General features: G+C 41.1%; 1 pseudogene; it reads right to left on the bottom strand.

The window, feature by feature from the left end:
- Positions 1-1,827: 1,827 nt before the first annotated feature.
- LOC102733343 (ornithine decarboxylase pseudogene) overlaps positions 1,828-15,456 on the bottom strand; it is a 29,452-nt pseudogene continuing 15,823 nt past the window's right edge.

Genomic DNA, 15,456 nt, shown 5'->3' with positions numbered 1-15,456 from the left:
CCTGAGATCATGACCTGAGCTGAAACCATGAGTTGGACGCTCAACACATTGAACGATCCAGGCACCTGTTTTCACTTCTTTTGGCTAGATACCTAGGTATGACATGCTGGGTCACATGGTAAGTTTGTTTAATTATTTGAGGAATTGCCAGACTATATTCCAAAGCAGCTTCACCATTTTTCATCCCCACCATCATGTACAAGGGTCCTGATTTCTCCACATTGACTGTGTACAATCTTTTCTGTTTTTTCTTTTCTTTTTTTTTTTTTTAAAGATTTTATTTATTTGACAGAGAGAGAGACAGCCAGAGAGAGAACAGAAGCAGGGAGAGCAGGAAAGGGAGAAGCAGGCTTCCTGCAGAGCAGGGAACCCGATGCGGGGCTCGATCCCAGGACCACGGGATCATGACCTGAGCTGAAGGCAGATGCTTAACCATCTGAGCCACCCAGGCTCCCTTTTCTGTTTTTTCTTAAGATTTTATTTATTTATTTTATTTTAGAGAGATAGAGAGAGAGAAAGAGAACATGCACAAATGGGGGAGGGGCAGAGGGAGAGAATCTCAAGCAGACTCCATGCAGAGCGTGGAGCTGGATGGGGGGCTCCATCTCACAATCCTGAGATCGCTACCTGAGCCAAAACCAAGAGCCACCCAGGTGCCTCAGAGGCTTTTCTGTTTTCTTAAAAGTGAAATGGTTATAATTTAAGTCTATAAAAACTTCGCAAGGACTTAAACTGGATAGAGGATATAGTTGGACCTTATTGAATTTTAACTTTCACAGAAACTATATAAGATTAAAGATAATGAGCCCAAATTGTACTTTTATTTGGGAAGTTTTGATGTCTACAGCCATATAGAATGATTTAATAACTATCTAGTTGTATTTGAAGGACGAGACAAACTTAGGGACCCCTACTCTTCTGCCATCTTAACTCCTCCCCCCTGTCTACAGTCATTCAAACATGGCTTATTTTATAGGACCAGCAAGTAATTTATTGTCCAAACTACAATACCTTATAGAGGGTGAGAGGAGCTCTATGTATAATTATGCTGGGGAGCAAGAGTAAGTTGAGGCAGTCCCAGGCTCACTAGGGCATGTGGTCACCTGATGTATAGTGAAAGATCTCACTCTGCACTCACTCATTTGGAAATATATTTTGCTTGTTTTCTTTTTTAGCAGAAGATAAATTTGTATTTATCTCACACTTACAGGCAAAAGTACATGAATATATATGTGCTGTTCTAAGTTTTTTTTTTTTATTTCAAGATACTTGATTTTGTTTATTTTTTTAAGATTTATTTATTTATTTATGAGAGACAGAGAGAGAGAGAGAGGCAAAAGGAGAAGCAGGCTCCCAAGGAGCAGGGAGCCTGATGCGGGACGCGATCCCAGGACCCTGGGATCATGACCTGAGCCAAAGGCAGACGCTTAACCATCTGAGCCACCCAGGCACCCTCAAGATACTTTATTTTTAAAAACAGGTCAAAACACTAAGCTCATGGCCCATTCTGCCAATGTACAAGCTACAAATGCTCCCTCAGCAGCTGAGTGGCACTCTGGTAGCATGTTTGAAAAGTGAATAAAAATCCATATAAAACAAATATTCAAATAGTTCCCATAGGAACACAGATAAATGGTCCCATCTCCTAGTGTTCCATATTGTTGCATCTGCCAACCCCACTTACAAAGACAGTTCAAAAAAAACTAGCAGTACTTAAGTTAAACGGTCCCCCCCCAAATCCCATAATTCAAGCTAAACTCGAAGTTAACGGGTATCACACGATGATGATAGCTGAAGCACAGGCAGCAGGGGACACTTCATCCCACTTCATCCTGCTCTCTCAGTGGGAACACAGGACACAGGCAGAGTGCTGACGTCCTACTCCTCTCCTTCCAGCAGGAAGTCGTGGTTCTGGATCTGCTGCATCAGCTGCCATGTTGGTCCCAACGTCACATAGGAGATCGTCGGCCCCTGGAACCCTTTGAAAGTAGAAGCAGTGGCAACAGTGTAAGCACCCATGTTTCCAAAGAGCGTCCAATCACCCACATGCATCTTGAGCAAGTCACAGTGCTCAACAATGCAATTAAAGCAGTCACATGTTGGTTCCCATATGCTGATTGAATAATGCTTCTAATCTGGTTTGGGTCTCTTCTGCATGAGGGGCTTCATGTGTGCATGATCATAAATGATGCAATTAAATGATCCATATACCCCATCATTCACGTAATACCTAAAGGTTTGTTCACTAGACTCATCTTCATCATTAGAGCCTGTCTATTCCTTTAGTACGATTTTTTTTGGCAATGATATTAAATGCAAGCGTGAAAGCTTGGAGTTATCTGCTGGGCTCAGCTATGATTCTCACTCCCGAGCTTGCTGGAAAATACTTGTCCAGTGCTGGGTTAGTAACACTGGTGATCTCTTCAAATTTAAGCTTTACATCTTCAGATCCAAGAAAGCCACCATTTATATCAAGCAGATACTATGCTGAAGCCAACCTCAGCTCCCAAGTCAAAGACACAGCCAGTATCAGAGATGGTGTGCCTGAAGGTCTCAGTATAGCCACTTCCTACATGGGAGCTGACACTGATGACATCAGGATATAGCTCTTTTGCCCCAAAAGAAGACTGCTGGTTTTGAGTGTGGCACCAAATTCAACACTGAGGCGGCAGACTGCTTTGAAATCATTAGTGGTGATCTGCAAAATCAAGTTCGCCTTTGGGTGTGCCCTGGCAACTTTGATCAGTCGGACTTCACAATCAAAAGTTATCATCTGGACTGCATTATTAACAGCGTACTTAATCTGAGACACCTGTTTGGATTTGCATAGATAATCGTCTCTGGAGGCACCCGGAGACTCAGTGCCCATGGTGTTTCAGTCTTGCTGGTAAAGTCAAATCCTGTCCCAATGGCAGCTAGGGTCTTCACTGTGGTTCTGTTATCATTGCATTCGACTGCATCAAAGGGGGTGACCTGAGGAAGAGCTTTTAACCATCTCAGATGTTTCTTTAGAATGTCTCCCAGGTCTACAACACAGAAGGCATCCTTATCATCAGAAGATGAAACTTCATTAATTTTTTTGGTCCAGACTGTGCTTGGCAGTAAAGCCTTCAAGGAGGAAATGGCAGTCAAGCTCTGTATTAACTAAAGTTGTTCATGGTTTCTTGATGTTCCCATGGAAAACTAAGAGATGGAATTCAGGGAAATTTTGGCCAGCATTTCACAAAGGCAATTCCCGGGAATTCCAAGTCCCACTGAAGATCCGTGTGCCCTGTGGGCTGCAGTGGAGATATTCTGATGAATACAGAATTTGCTGTCTTAGAGCCCACGGGGCACCGCGGGCCAGCCCCATGGAGAGTGCACAGGCCGGCCTGCTGCACCACCGCCCTGGTCAGCCGCCCCCCTGCCGCCCCGCTCCCTGCTCTGGGGACCACCGGCCCCAGGTAGCTCCGGGAGTTCTGGTTCAGAGGCCGGGGGGCACTGACCTGTTGTTCCCTCAGAACAGGGACAAGATAACTGATGCACACAGGAAATGAACCCTAGCTGTTCTAGTAGGCTGTGTTGTTTTTCCAGCTAAACTGAAGTGGATTGCATCATGGAATTTACCTTTTATATAATGTCTACATTTTAAAGATTTTGTGGTCCTTATATCATGTTTTTGGATTCTTACAGCTCCCTCCCCCAAGAATGCCTATTACTGTGTTAGACATATAAATGTTGCCTCTTCTTCCAATAAGTATTATAGAAATAATTCATGGCAGAGTGCTTAGTGTTGTGGAAATGTGCAAGGGGGTCAGTCTACATTTCAGGGGTTGGGGTTTCTAAAACAGATTCTCCCAGGCAAATTCTCTTCTCTGAATCCTTTTTCCCCGTTCCCCTTCCATTCTACTTCTCTGCTAACCAGCCAACCAAACTGACCCCAACATCCTCAATCGTATTGGCTCTTGAAAAAAATAACAACTGTCCTATTAATTGGAATTCTGATTTCAGTGAACATACAGGGTCAATTTGACAACTTAGAAAGCTGGAGTCTTGCAAAATATCACCATGCAAATGAAAAACAGAGAGGCACCTGTTCCCGCCCCAGGAGGGAAATACCAAGTACCACAGTCTTGCCTTAATTCACTCTCTCGAGGAGCTACATTTGTCAGCAGCACAAACCGAGTCATAGCCATTAAAGAACAAACAACTGTGAGAGAAAAGCAAGCTGAGAGAGAGGAAAACAACGCTATCCACTTTAATACACAGGAGGGCTTCTTCAAGAACATTTGAGTTGCATGGAAGGTTGACTCTCAAACGGTCGCCTAGGTCAGCAGGACCTGAGGCAGTCCCTGGGGTGAGGACTGGTCAGGTAAGTTAAAGCCGCCTTCAGGGCACTTTCAGCTTAGGCACCAATTTCCTCAAGACTGAGGGTAAGAAAGCAACACTGTTTGAGTTCAACTTTCTCCTTCACTTTTTTTTTCTTGTTTCCTTTTTTCCTGTGAGTCCAGGATATCCAAGAGTTCTTCTAATGGCTGGAAAAATTCTTTATAAGGATGTTGCCTCCTGGTTTGATCTGGGCTTAACTTTTTAGCAATCCTAACTCATTTTCTAGGCTCCAGGCATGACTGCGCAGAATTTTTTTAAAAGATCTTTTTACTTCCGGGGCGCCTGGGTGGCTCAGTTGGTTAAGCAACTGCCTTCAGCTCAGGTCATGATCCTGGAGTCCCGGGATCGAGTCCCGCATCGGACTCCCTGCTCAGCGGGGAGTCTGCTTCTCCCTCTGATCCTCCCCCTCTCATGCTCTCTGTCTCCCATTCTCTCTCTCAGATAAATAAATAAAAAATCTTAAAAAAAAAAAAAGATACTTTTACTTCCAACCCCCTAAGTTCTAGGTTCCCTTTCACCATGAATTCTCCAGACCTTTTCTCAGTACCAAGTTGGGTACTGAGTTAGGTACTGAGAAACAGTTGCTGTTTCTCGTTACAATTTTATTTCCCAGCTCTCAACTGTCCTCGTGTCAGTTTTCTTCCATATACCCTTGAAACTGCCTTATGTCTCTTTGTGCTGATCTCATTCCTGGCTTGACATATTCAAAACAGGGTTTTTTTTCCCCCCCCAGACAGAAATTGTTCTACTTCTATTAATTGTCAAAGTAGGATATTAATGGAAATACTCTTTATTTCATATATATTACATTATAATATTATATATATCATAATATATATGTATATATATTTTAGTCTCATGTTTCCATTATTGAAGAACAAAAATACTCTGTGGTTTTACTTCTACTACCATTAACAAGGCTAGTCAGAACTTTGCTTTGAATAAGATTTGGTGATCTTATATACTCACTAGATCTCTGCTGAATTTGAAAGTCATTCCTCATAATCCTCTGATTATTTTTCCTGTCTCCGATGGCTTCTCTTTCTCAGCGCACTTCACAGTTCTGTCCTTGGAGCCCTGTGCTTCTTACTCTATACAACAGAATAACGTATTCTGCAGCGTTCAGACAAAAACTGCTTCTTGGTCAGTTACCCATGAAAATTTCCTAAGAAGGTGGCACACTGGAAGCCAATATAGCATATATTATCGTTTCCTCCAATACTGAAGCTCTAATTCTGACTGAGGCTCAGATGAGTAGTGGTTTACCCTTAAGGACCATGCTGTATGACACGTAAATAATTTTAAAGATGAGCATCCTTTTTAACAAGGCAAGATGTCTATCACAGCTCAGGAATATGGGGATTGAGACTGAAGGAGGGTATATTTCTTTTGGATTGGCAGGTGGAGTCGCTGTACTTACTAAATTGTGATCTGTTTCTGTTTTGCAAATCATACACAGTTGAATTTGTAATAGTGAAATGTTTGCGTGATCAGGCCTTGTTACTCTCCTAGGGTGATCCTGTCTGTGCTCGCCATTTCATGTACCATCTCTATGTATATGTGTATATATGTGGAAGCTGTTAGTGATATTAGTATTAAGTTAATTACTTTCCTGACTGAATGTGGTAGGCCTGAGGCCCCAAAAATATGGGAAACATTTACGGCTAGCTACTTCTTGATACGTGTAATTTTCCCATTCATTTGACAATTATCCATTCAGCTCACTGTATGGCAGGCTCTATGCTAGGTATCAGTGATATTAGGACAAATTAGCAAAACAATTCCTGCTTAACAGACCATTATGCCTTATAAAGAGTGGTCAGTACATTCATTTATTTTGTTAGAGAATTGATTAATTTACTATGTATTAGGTATTGTGTAGCAATCTGTCAATATAAAGAAGCATAGTTCCTGATTTCTTGGGGCTCCCAATTTAGGGTTCGTACAGGAAGGGAAAGAAATAGACACATAAAATGGTCATTATGATACAATAGAGCCATGCAGACAATTAGGTGGTATTAGAGAAGAAGGACAATATTATTGGCGACAAACTAACCTGCATCCGGGAGGAGTAAAAAGAAATCTTGACCTAAGATTTCTCTTACTTGTGTAGTTTAACTATTGATATCATTGATTTGTTCTTTCAGGACTGACCACTTCTAAAAGAAAACCACTGCTAAGGATTTGGTGGCTGGTGGATGACTTTATACAAGAGGTAGCACTTCGTTTGGGGCTTGAATACCATTGTTATTTTCAATGTGGGGGCACAGTTAGGGACAGTGGGCACTGTAGCCTGGGAGACCACTATAAGCCAAAGCATAAAGTAGAAATCATAAGCCATAACATAAAGCTAAGTAACATGAAGTAACGTAGCATAAATTCTTAGTAAGGTGCATTGTGGCTTTCCTGACTGCACAGAGGTTGTGTGTGATAGAGAAAGGTGAAAACAAGGTGAGGTGGTTGAGATGAGGATACATATGGGCTGACTTACAGAGTAAGCTAGGTAGAAAAATGTGTACTTGGTGCAACATCCAGCTTTCTATCCATTGCTCCATCCCAGCAGTTTTTATCAAGTGTTTACATTGTACTTATAGTGCTGTGTTCTGAAAATATGTTAAAGAAGAAAAAAGAAAGAAAAAAAAGACAGGATTTACCTCCAAGTGTATAGTTTAATTTAAAAATGGATAAGCAAAGTAAGGAAGTATGACACAATCTCATAACTGGTATAACACAAAAATATACAAAGAAAAATTTCTGGAATCTGCCTGGAAGAATCAAGGAAAGCTGTACCCATTTGGTCACCTTGAATCATATAATGGAGGAGGGGTATAAGATGGTAAGGTTGAGGGCACTGCAGACAGAAGAAACAGCAAAGACCAAAAGGTATAACAGATAGAGTCTTTCTGGGAGAAACCGTGTGTAGTTCTAAAATGCTACAATTTAAAATGTTTTTGTCCTTGGAAAGGGATCAGTATGGTGGGAACTGAAAATGATCAGGGACTGTTGAGCTTTATCCTCCAGCTTTGTCGTGCTCTGGAAGGGATTAACGTGGTGGGTTATTATACTCAAATTTGTACTTTACAGATTTAACTATAGACAAAAAGTGGAAGGCATTTTGTAGTAATAATGCTAGAAATGAAGCCTGTCTGCAGGAGGACGAATTAGGAGGCTCAGTACCAAGTGCGGTAGCAGAAATGGAGACATAAGAGACATGAAGTAAGTAACCAGACTTGAAGACTGAACATATATCTGGGATGAGGAAGTAGGGGGCACACAAGAAACTCAACACAGTTTCTGTCATGGTAACTAAGTAGATAGTGGCACCATTAGCTAGACTAACAGGTGATTTAGCCAGGCTGCATCAGGGACTCCAAAGCTATGAAGTTACAGGATACCTCTTCCCCGTCTTCCTCATAAACATATTTGGTGTGAATTGACAGGCATAGGGCTATTTCCCTGATTGGAGAGACAAGATCTGGAGCAGTGTCTTCCAAACAGAGAGTAAGAAGTTAAGGGCAGTGAAGAAGATGGCACAAAGCTGAGACCACTGGAAGAGACTGCAAATATTTATTACTATATTCTCTGTGCCTATTATGAATTCAAGAACTAGAAGAACAATAGTGAGAAGAAATTCAACCACAGATTTGGAAAACCCACTCCTCCCTACAGAAAAAGGTCTTTATAATTTTTTTTAAAGCTTTATTTATTTATTTGAGAGAGAGAGAGAGAGACAGCACACTCGAGCACCAGTGGGGGAAGGCGCAGAGGGAGAGAATCCCAGGCAGATTCCCCGCTGAGTGCAGAGCCCAACATGGGGCTTGATCTTGGGACCCATGTGCTAAAATCACTAGTTGGACGCTCAACCGACTGAGCCACCCACACATGCCAGTCTTAATAAATTTTATAAGCATGAATTTTTCAAAGTATTTGTTGCAAATTGTTCATTATTCCATTTTATAAAGAACAACTGTCTTTTTCCAAATGTGGCTTTGCAACAAGAATTTTCATTCAAATTCTAAAGAGGTACTCTGAAATATTCAATATGATTTGATTTTATAGGGGAATTTCAAAAATAGGCAAAAAATGTGGAATATGGCACAAAAAATAATTCATTCCTGTATATTTAAAGAAAAAAACTCACAAATCACCATTATTTATCTTCTGCTAATAAGAAGTCAAACATGGAGAAATGCTTTGAATTTGATACGCATTTAAATTGCAAAAAGAATTTGAGCTTGTTTTTATTTGAAATGTAGAGATGTGTTTTGTTTTTATAGAGTGAGTTATGTACTTTTTTGATGTTTTCAAGGTTTTATTAAAACATGAAACATAAACAATCATCAATCCAATTAGGGGAAAGTCTTCACAATGAACATCTGTTGGTTTTGCCAGTCAGCATCCAAACAACCTTTTTTGGTAAAAATTTCCTTTGGGAAACTGCCCTTTTTTCACTCTTGACAGTAAGATTGTATGGTAATAGACCACATCTTGCCCTAAGGATGTGTCCTGATTGGAATAATGCAATCAGCAGAGCCCATCAGTACAGCCCTGACTACAATGATCAATCAGTTCAGGTGTGGGCACATAATCCAAGAGTTAGATGAGGTCGCTTGGAAAGAAAGTCCTCCTCTCTCTCCTAAGGGCTCTAAGTGAGGTGACTCTAAGTCTTCCTCTTGATGGTATAGTAGGAAGACATGAGGATCAGAATTGGTGCATTCATTTTGCTTTGGGAAGAGGGAGAGCCTGAAGGTTCTTGGGGGAATCATAAGCATTGTGACAATCTCAAAACACCCCTACCTGTTTCCAAAACTACCCATAGATAGCGGTAGTGTCCCCTTTGATAATCAGTGTTTTACATGTTCATAGTGACCCAAACCATAAATCACGACAAAGGGCAAAACTCTACATAAACAGCGTTATGCACAAGGCCGAATGAGAATGCAGAATAAGGATTTTGCTTGGGTAGTGTACAAACATATAACTGTATATGGATACACAGAAATTGTATATGGCCACATATAAATGTATCCATGTAATATACCGTTTAAATTATTTCCGTATAAATATACATGTCTTGTCCCTAAAAGAAGTTTTTTTTTTTTCTTACTCCAAAATAAAAGAATCAATTGAGAAGTAAATAGTAAGTACTTAAGGTCATACTTGTCATTTCAAAGAAAAAAGTTTTATTTTGAAACTTAAGTGTCTCTTCTTTTCCCATGTTTTATATTTGGCGTAGAGCCTGGAGTATGCTTGGATTCAAACATGCAACTCCAGGAATGGCTTTTATTTTGGAATTGGGTTGTACAGACTCCATTACTGCCCGTGTGGTATGCCAGCCTGATCAATAGCCTGATGAGGCATGTGTGGCCTGCACTGCCCAGCCCCGCTATTTTCAGCCTAATTAGCAGCTGCTCAAAGATGGGAAACAGGTGCAGATCCAGGGCCAGACCAGGGACGTCTGCCTGTAATTAACAAGGAAAAAAGGGTCAGATATTGGGAGGAATATCAAACCGGCCCACGGGGGTTAACATGCAGGTCTCAAAGGCATAGTCACCTGAGATCTTAAGCATGCTAATGTAAATTATGCAAGCTTTCAAACAACGTGGCTGCATAATCAGTTGGCAGAGAGGAAAATGATTTTTTCTTCTTTTTTTTTTTCAATAGAGTAGGGAAAAAGGGCATCTACAAACTTATTTTTTTCTCACCATGTTGTGGACTTGCTCGTCATGTAGTGACATTTTCTGAGAAGCAGTCATGAGTCCTTAAAAGAAGTTGTTAACCAATTACAACTCTCGTAGAAATAGGTGAAGTTTGGAGGAAAATCTAATAATCAGGCTGTTGAGAGAATTACGTATTAACAGATATTTGGAAGCAGACACATTATGCACATGTGGTTCTGTATAGTAAATTGATTTTGGTCATTTCAACTTTTTGAATCACTCCATAAAATGAAGTCCATTTAAGATTCACAAGGACTTGCCAAGGGCCAGGCTAAGTTTGGAGAAGGTGGAAGAGCAAAGTTTTGAGCAAGTAATGAAAGACATGTCGCACGCCAATTCAAATTCTGGCTTTAATAGTCAAGCCTTCGGTACCAAGGCATTCTTTCTATTCCAATTCATGGAGCTTACAATTCACTCTAGGCTGAGAAGACTTTACATCTTGTCCTTTTTAGCATTTAGCATTTAGTCCCCCAGTAAACTGTCACCTACGTGGTACCGGATTTTCTAGGCTAGAAGAGAGTTTTATATTTCTGATTGAGTAATTGGTGGCAGTTCCATTCAGCCTAGCCAAATTAACATTATGGGAAAGAAAAATCCCTAAACCTCAGATACTTACCAAAGGTTTATTTCTTGCTCTCAGTGCAGGTCTTGTGGATTGACAATGGCTTCGTATTGACTTCATTACAAATCTTAAGTGGGAAGAACAGAGTCTCAGAGAGACACAGCCTATCCTTGTGACAGAGAGGATACAATATGGCAGAACCTTGGAAGTGGTTTTCATCCTTTCCACTTACACATCACTTGATTTCCTATGACATCAGTGAGGTGGGATGTATAATCGTCCCTTGAGGAGGGGTGGCAAGTACTTTGGGTAATAAAATCGACTACAGTGAGTAGTGTGTGTATAAAATGTATATAATCTATATACATTTTTAGAGAGCTAGTCCTTATTGTGGTGTGAATACAAGTACCAATGTGTCTAAAACAGTGTGAATGTTTTAAAATCAGAGTCATACGAAATGATACACTGCCTTATTTTTGTTTTCAAATATGCACTATGTGCCAGGCACTTTATAACTTTATTTTTCACGCTCCCTGGAATCTTGGAGTTATCCCCATTTTATCGAAACTGTGACTCAGAAACCTTCAGTGATTCGCTCAAGTCTCTTTAGCTAAAAAAGTGGTAGCATGGGGATTCCACCCCAGCTCTGTCATAGAACACACTCTTCTGAATATACTAAACTGCCTCAGAAGATGTGGCAGGTCTGGCAGGCACCTTATCTCATGGGCTCATAACACAGTCTGTTGCATCTGTCATATTCTGATTGTAAGATGATTGGGGGCATAAGAGGGTGCCTGTGCTGTCTGGGGAGCATCAGGCAGTAGCTCTGGGCTCAGTGCAGTGAGCTTGAGCACTAAGCAGAGGACACACACTTTCAGGACTGAAGTCAAGGTGACTGAAGTCTTTCTAGGGTCCCTTTACTTCAGTATCTTTATATTAGGGTTCCTCAATTTTGCACTGTTGCTTACTTTGCACTGGATAGTTTTCTGCTCTGTGTGTGTGTGTGTGTGGTGGCTGTTCTTAGGGCGTTTAGAAGCATCCCCAGCCTCTACTTATTAGATGCCAATAACAACCTTCCCCTAATTGTGAAAAACGAAAATTGCCAAATGTCCTTGGTGTGTCACACGCACACACACGTGTACAAAAACACCCCTAGTTATAGGAACCACTGCTTTACATCCAAATGATAAATTTGGTGTAGAATTAAAAGTAATATTACTGATACTGAACTCAATTTTATATGAAATCTAATCCTCTTGTATTGTATGATAATCATCCATTCTTTAAACAACAGTAATTGATCACTTATTATATTCAGGTACCTTGCTAGCTTGGATGGGGGAAGAGGTAGTGTGATAACGAATGAGATCAGTCAGGTCTTCACTAGATGATGTGCTTTGTAATTCTGCACCTATAAAGGAGCTAAGAAAGATAATGAAAAGTTAGATTGAAGTTCTTTATGTGGACAAAAAAAGGCTGAGGGTTTTTTTTTTTTTAAGATTTTTTATTTATTTATTTGAGAGAGAGAATGAGATAGAGAGAGCATGAGAGGGCGGAGGGTCAGGGAGAAGCAGACTCCCCACTCAGCAGGGAGCCCGATGCGGGACTCGATCCCGGGACTCGATCCCGGGAACTCCAGGATCATGACCTGAGCCGAAGGCAGTCGCTTAACCAACTGAGCCACCCAGGTGCCCCAAAGCTGAGGGTTTTTAAATATATCCAAATACAGGAAGATCAGCAAATTTGGACAAAGTTGAGGTTCAGACTGCAAGACCTCAGGCCAGTTGTGCATTAGATGTTACATCATCTCTAGAATGGGAGGAAGAATGATTGCCTTTCACAGGGGTTGCTGTAAGAATTAAATATGCCTTATTTCCTTGCGAGGCACATTTTAATAGTTTGAAATTGGCATGCACATTTAATGTGCTTTTTGTTAGTCTCCTCCCAATTTTGCCACCTGTTGTTATCATGGAAGGCTGGAAGGAAACTAGACTTTCTGACTGGAAAACTGCAGTTTACCTGTAAGTTTTATATACCTGTTTGGAGGTCAGGTCAGGGAGCTTTGGGCTAGATGAGGAGGAGATGAAATGGGTTCCTATTAAAAAGGCCTATGTTGGCTAAAGGATGGAACGGATGACCAAAAGGGAAGAGGTATTTTGAAGCAGTCAATTATCAGGGTTTAAAGAAATAAACAAAAGAAAAGCCATTATATAAAATGAGAGCCATTTACCATTTGAGGAATGTTTGAATCCTGACTGTGACAAAAAGCCAGGGAGATGGGGCAGATTTCTGTTTGAGTGCCCTCCAGTTCTGTTAATAGACTATGTATGGTGGATATCACAACTTCACTCTCACTCTCCACCTTTTTCTTGTTGAATTCCATTGGAAATTTTATGTCTCCTGGCATTATAAATGACTTACGACTTGGGTCTCTTAGTTTTTCATCATTTGCTTATGATACTAATTATATGTTAAACAGGAATGCTCTGGAACTTGTTTTAGTTGGGGGCCAAGGCCCATGAAACATTAGGAACCATATTGCATTACCTTGCATTTAGGAGCCGCTTAATGAATACTGGTTGATTGAGAGACTGATCCTACAGAAATTGAAGTGATGTCCCGTATATAATTAAGGCGGCTCTTGTAAGTCTAAAATTCCTCTTGTGATGCTTGTTTTTGTTTAAGTACAAGACATTATTTTTAACTACAAGACATTCAAATTTAATAGTTGGATGAGCAAGGAAATAAGCCATTTTATCTCTATTTAACAGATGAAAAAACTTAAGTCTAGACAGTACAGTGTTTTATTTAAAGTCACATGGCAAGTAAATTTAAGCGGGGACTCTGTTTCTAGGAAATCATGAATTACCCAACCACAACCACTTTCTCAGCCTTATATCTAGCAAACACTAGGCTAAAACATGTCCCCTGTAGAACTAAAATGATAGAATGGGTACCCTACGTCCCAGTGCATATTGTTAAGACTGGGGGAAAATGGCTGTATCTTATAAATTAGAAGGAAATAGAGTAGCATCATTAGATATTTCAGTCAAGTTCAACAGCTGGCCTCAATTCTTTTAAAATGCAGAGTCTCAAAATAGACAGGCTAAGATTTATAAAAATAGATTTGTCTGTCACTTCTAATTTTACATTTTGCAAACAAGTTGTGCTTCAGTGAAAATTTGCAGATAGATTGAGCATCTGGCAAAAGGAAGATTGTCATGATTTTCATGGTTTGGATTCAGACTACAAAGGATAATTGGTAAAGATAATCTTTTGTTTGAATAGCCTAAATGATTTTACCTCACTAACCCTGACGACAGATGGTGAGTATAGTTATTATCAGTTCATTTTTGTGAGAGGAAGGAGACTGAAGGACCAAAGCACTGAAACCTTCCTCATTGCTGAAGCCACGGAGCATTGTGGAATGAGGTTCTAGCCTAGGTTTGCAAGCCTAGCTTTGTCACTAACTGGCGTTGTGAGCTGGACACATCCCTGAATAACCGGAGCTTCCTGTACTCAGCTGCAATCGGACAGAGTCGATTAGACCTCCCTACTCAAAGTGTGGCCCATGGACCAGCAACACTGTCACTACCTGGAAACTCATTAGACTCTCAGGGCTCACCACAAACCTAACGAATCAAAATGCATATTTGCAAAAAATCCCAGGTGATTTCTGTGAACACTGCCCTTCCAGAAGCCCTGGGTTTAAGGCTCTTAGCACAGGGATGGTGGTGACTGGCTACCAGCCCTAGTAGAATCCTTGACATAGAGTGCACTATGGGATGAATAAACAAATGAATGGAAAGGTCACCCAGTCAAACTTCAAAGACAAGTCATCTTGACCAACAAGACCTTGAAATCTCAGAGCTCCTTTTGTGAGTGGTATCGATTGTTTCCCCCACATAGAAGCATGGGAAGCCTGTGTTCTCATATACATTTCTTCCTTTTAAACAAAAGGATCTTACTTTCACATTAAAAAAAAATAGTTGCCCCTCGCCTGGGTGGCTCAGTCAGTTAAGCATCTGCCTTCGGCTCAGGTCATGATCGCAGGGTCCTGGGATCGAGCCCCGCATCGGGCTCCCTGCTCGGTGGGGAGCCTGCTTCTCCCTCTGCCTGCCACTCCCCCTGCACACTCTCTCTCTGTCTCAAATAAATAAATAAAATCTTTTTTTTTTTTTTAAATAGCTGCCCCTAACCTCTCTCTTCACTTACTGATCCTAAGTGGTACAAACACCAAACCAATCTGTCCTTTTCCTTGAAGCTGCTTTCTTTCCCTTTCTCAGCCCACCTGCTCAGGCATCACATTACCACCAGGCCATTTGCACCATCTGCTCATTGAAGTGTCCGTTGATGGGAGGACAGAGGACACCTGGTGACCGTGAAGTTGGCCCAATACACTGAAGGGAATCAGCAAAGTGGTAAAAAGGCACGAAATGAAACAGACCTTGGGAATCCAGAGGGCTGAGTTTCCGAAGAAGGAGGGACGAGTGAAGCGGGTTATGCTTCTGAGGCTCTAGGCAGCCTTTTAATTTCCCGACCTTTTGCTCAGTGAGAACTGCCCTGTGAAAGGAGAGACATTCCTAAGGAAGCAAGAGCACATTCATTTTCTGCTGAACAGCTGCTTCCTGAAAGCAAACGGTACATGGTGAGCCTGCTCTGGGTACCTGTTGGAGTGAAGATTGTTACATGTCTGAAGGACCACCTGTGTGTCCAAGCTGCTAGCTAGGCCATTGCTTCTAATTCTGCAAAGCATCTGTAGCCAACTGTTTATCATTTCTGAAAGCAAATTCAGACGGAAAGACC

This window comes from Leptonychotes weddellii, chromosome 8 (assembly GCF_054177405.1).
Source record: "Leptonychotes weddellii isolate Sample4059 chromosome 8, ASM5417740v2, whole genome shotgun sequence".
Taxonomy (NCBI): Eukaryota; Metazoa; Chordata; class Mammalia; order Carnivora; family Phocidae; genus Leptonychotes; species Leptonychotes weddellii.
The sequence above is the reverse complement of the archived record's forward strand: the minus strand, read 5'-3'. Positions and strand labels throughout refer to the sequence as shown.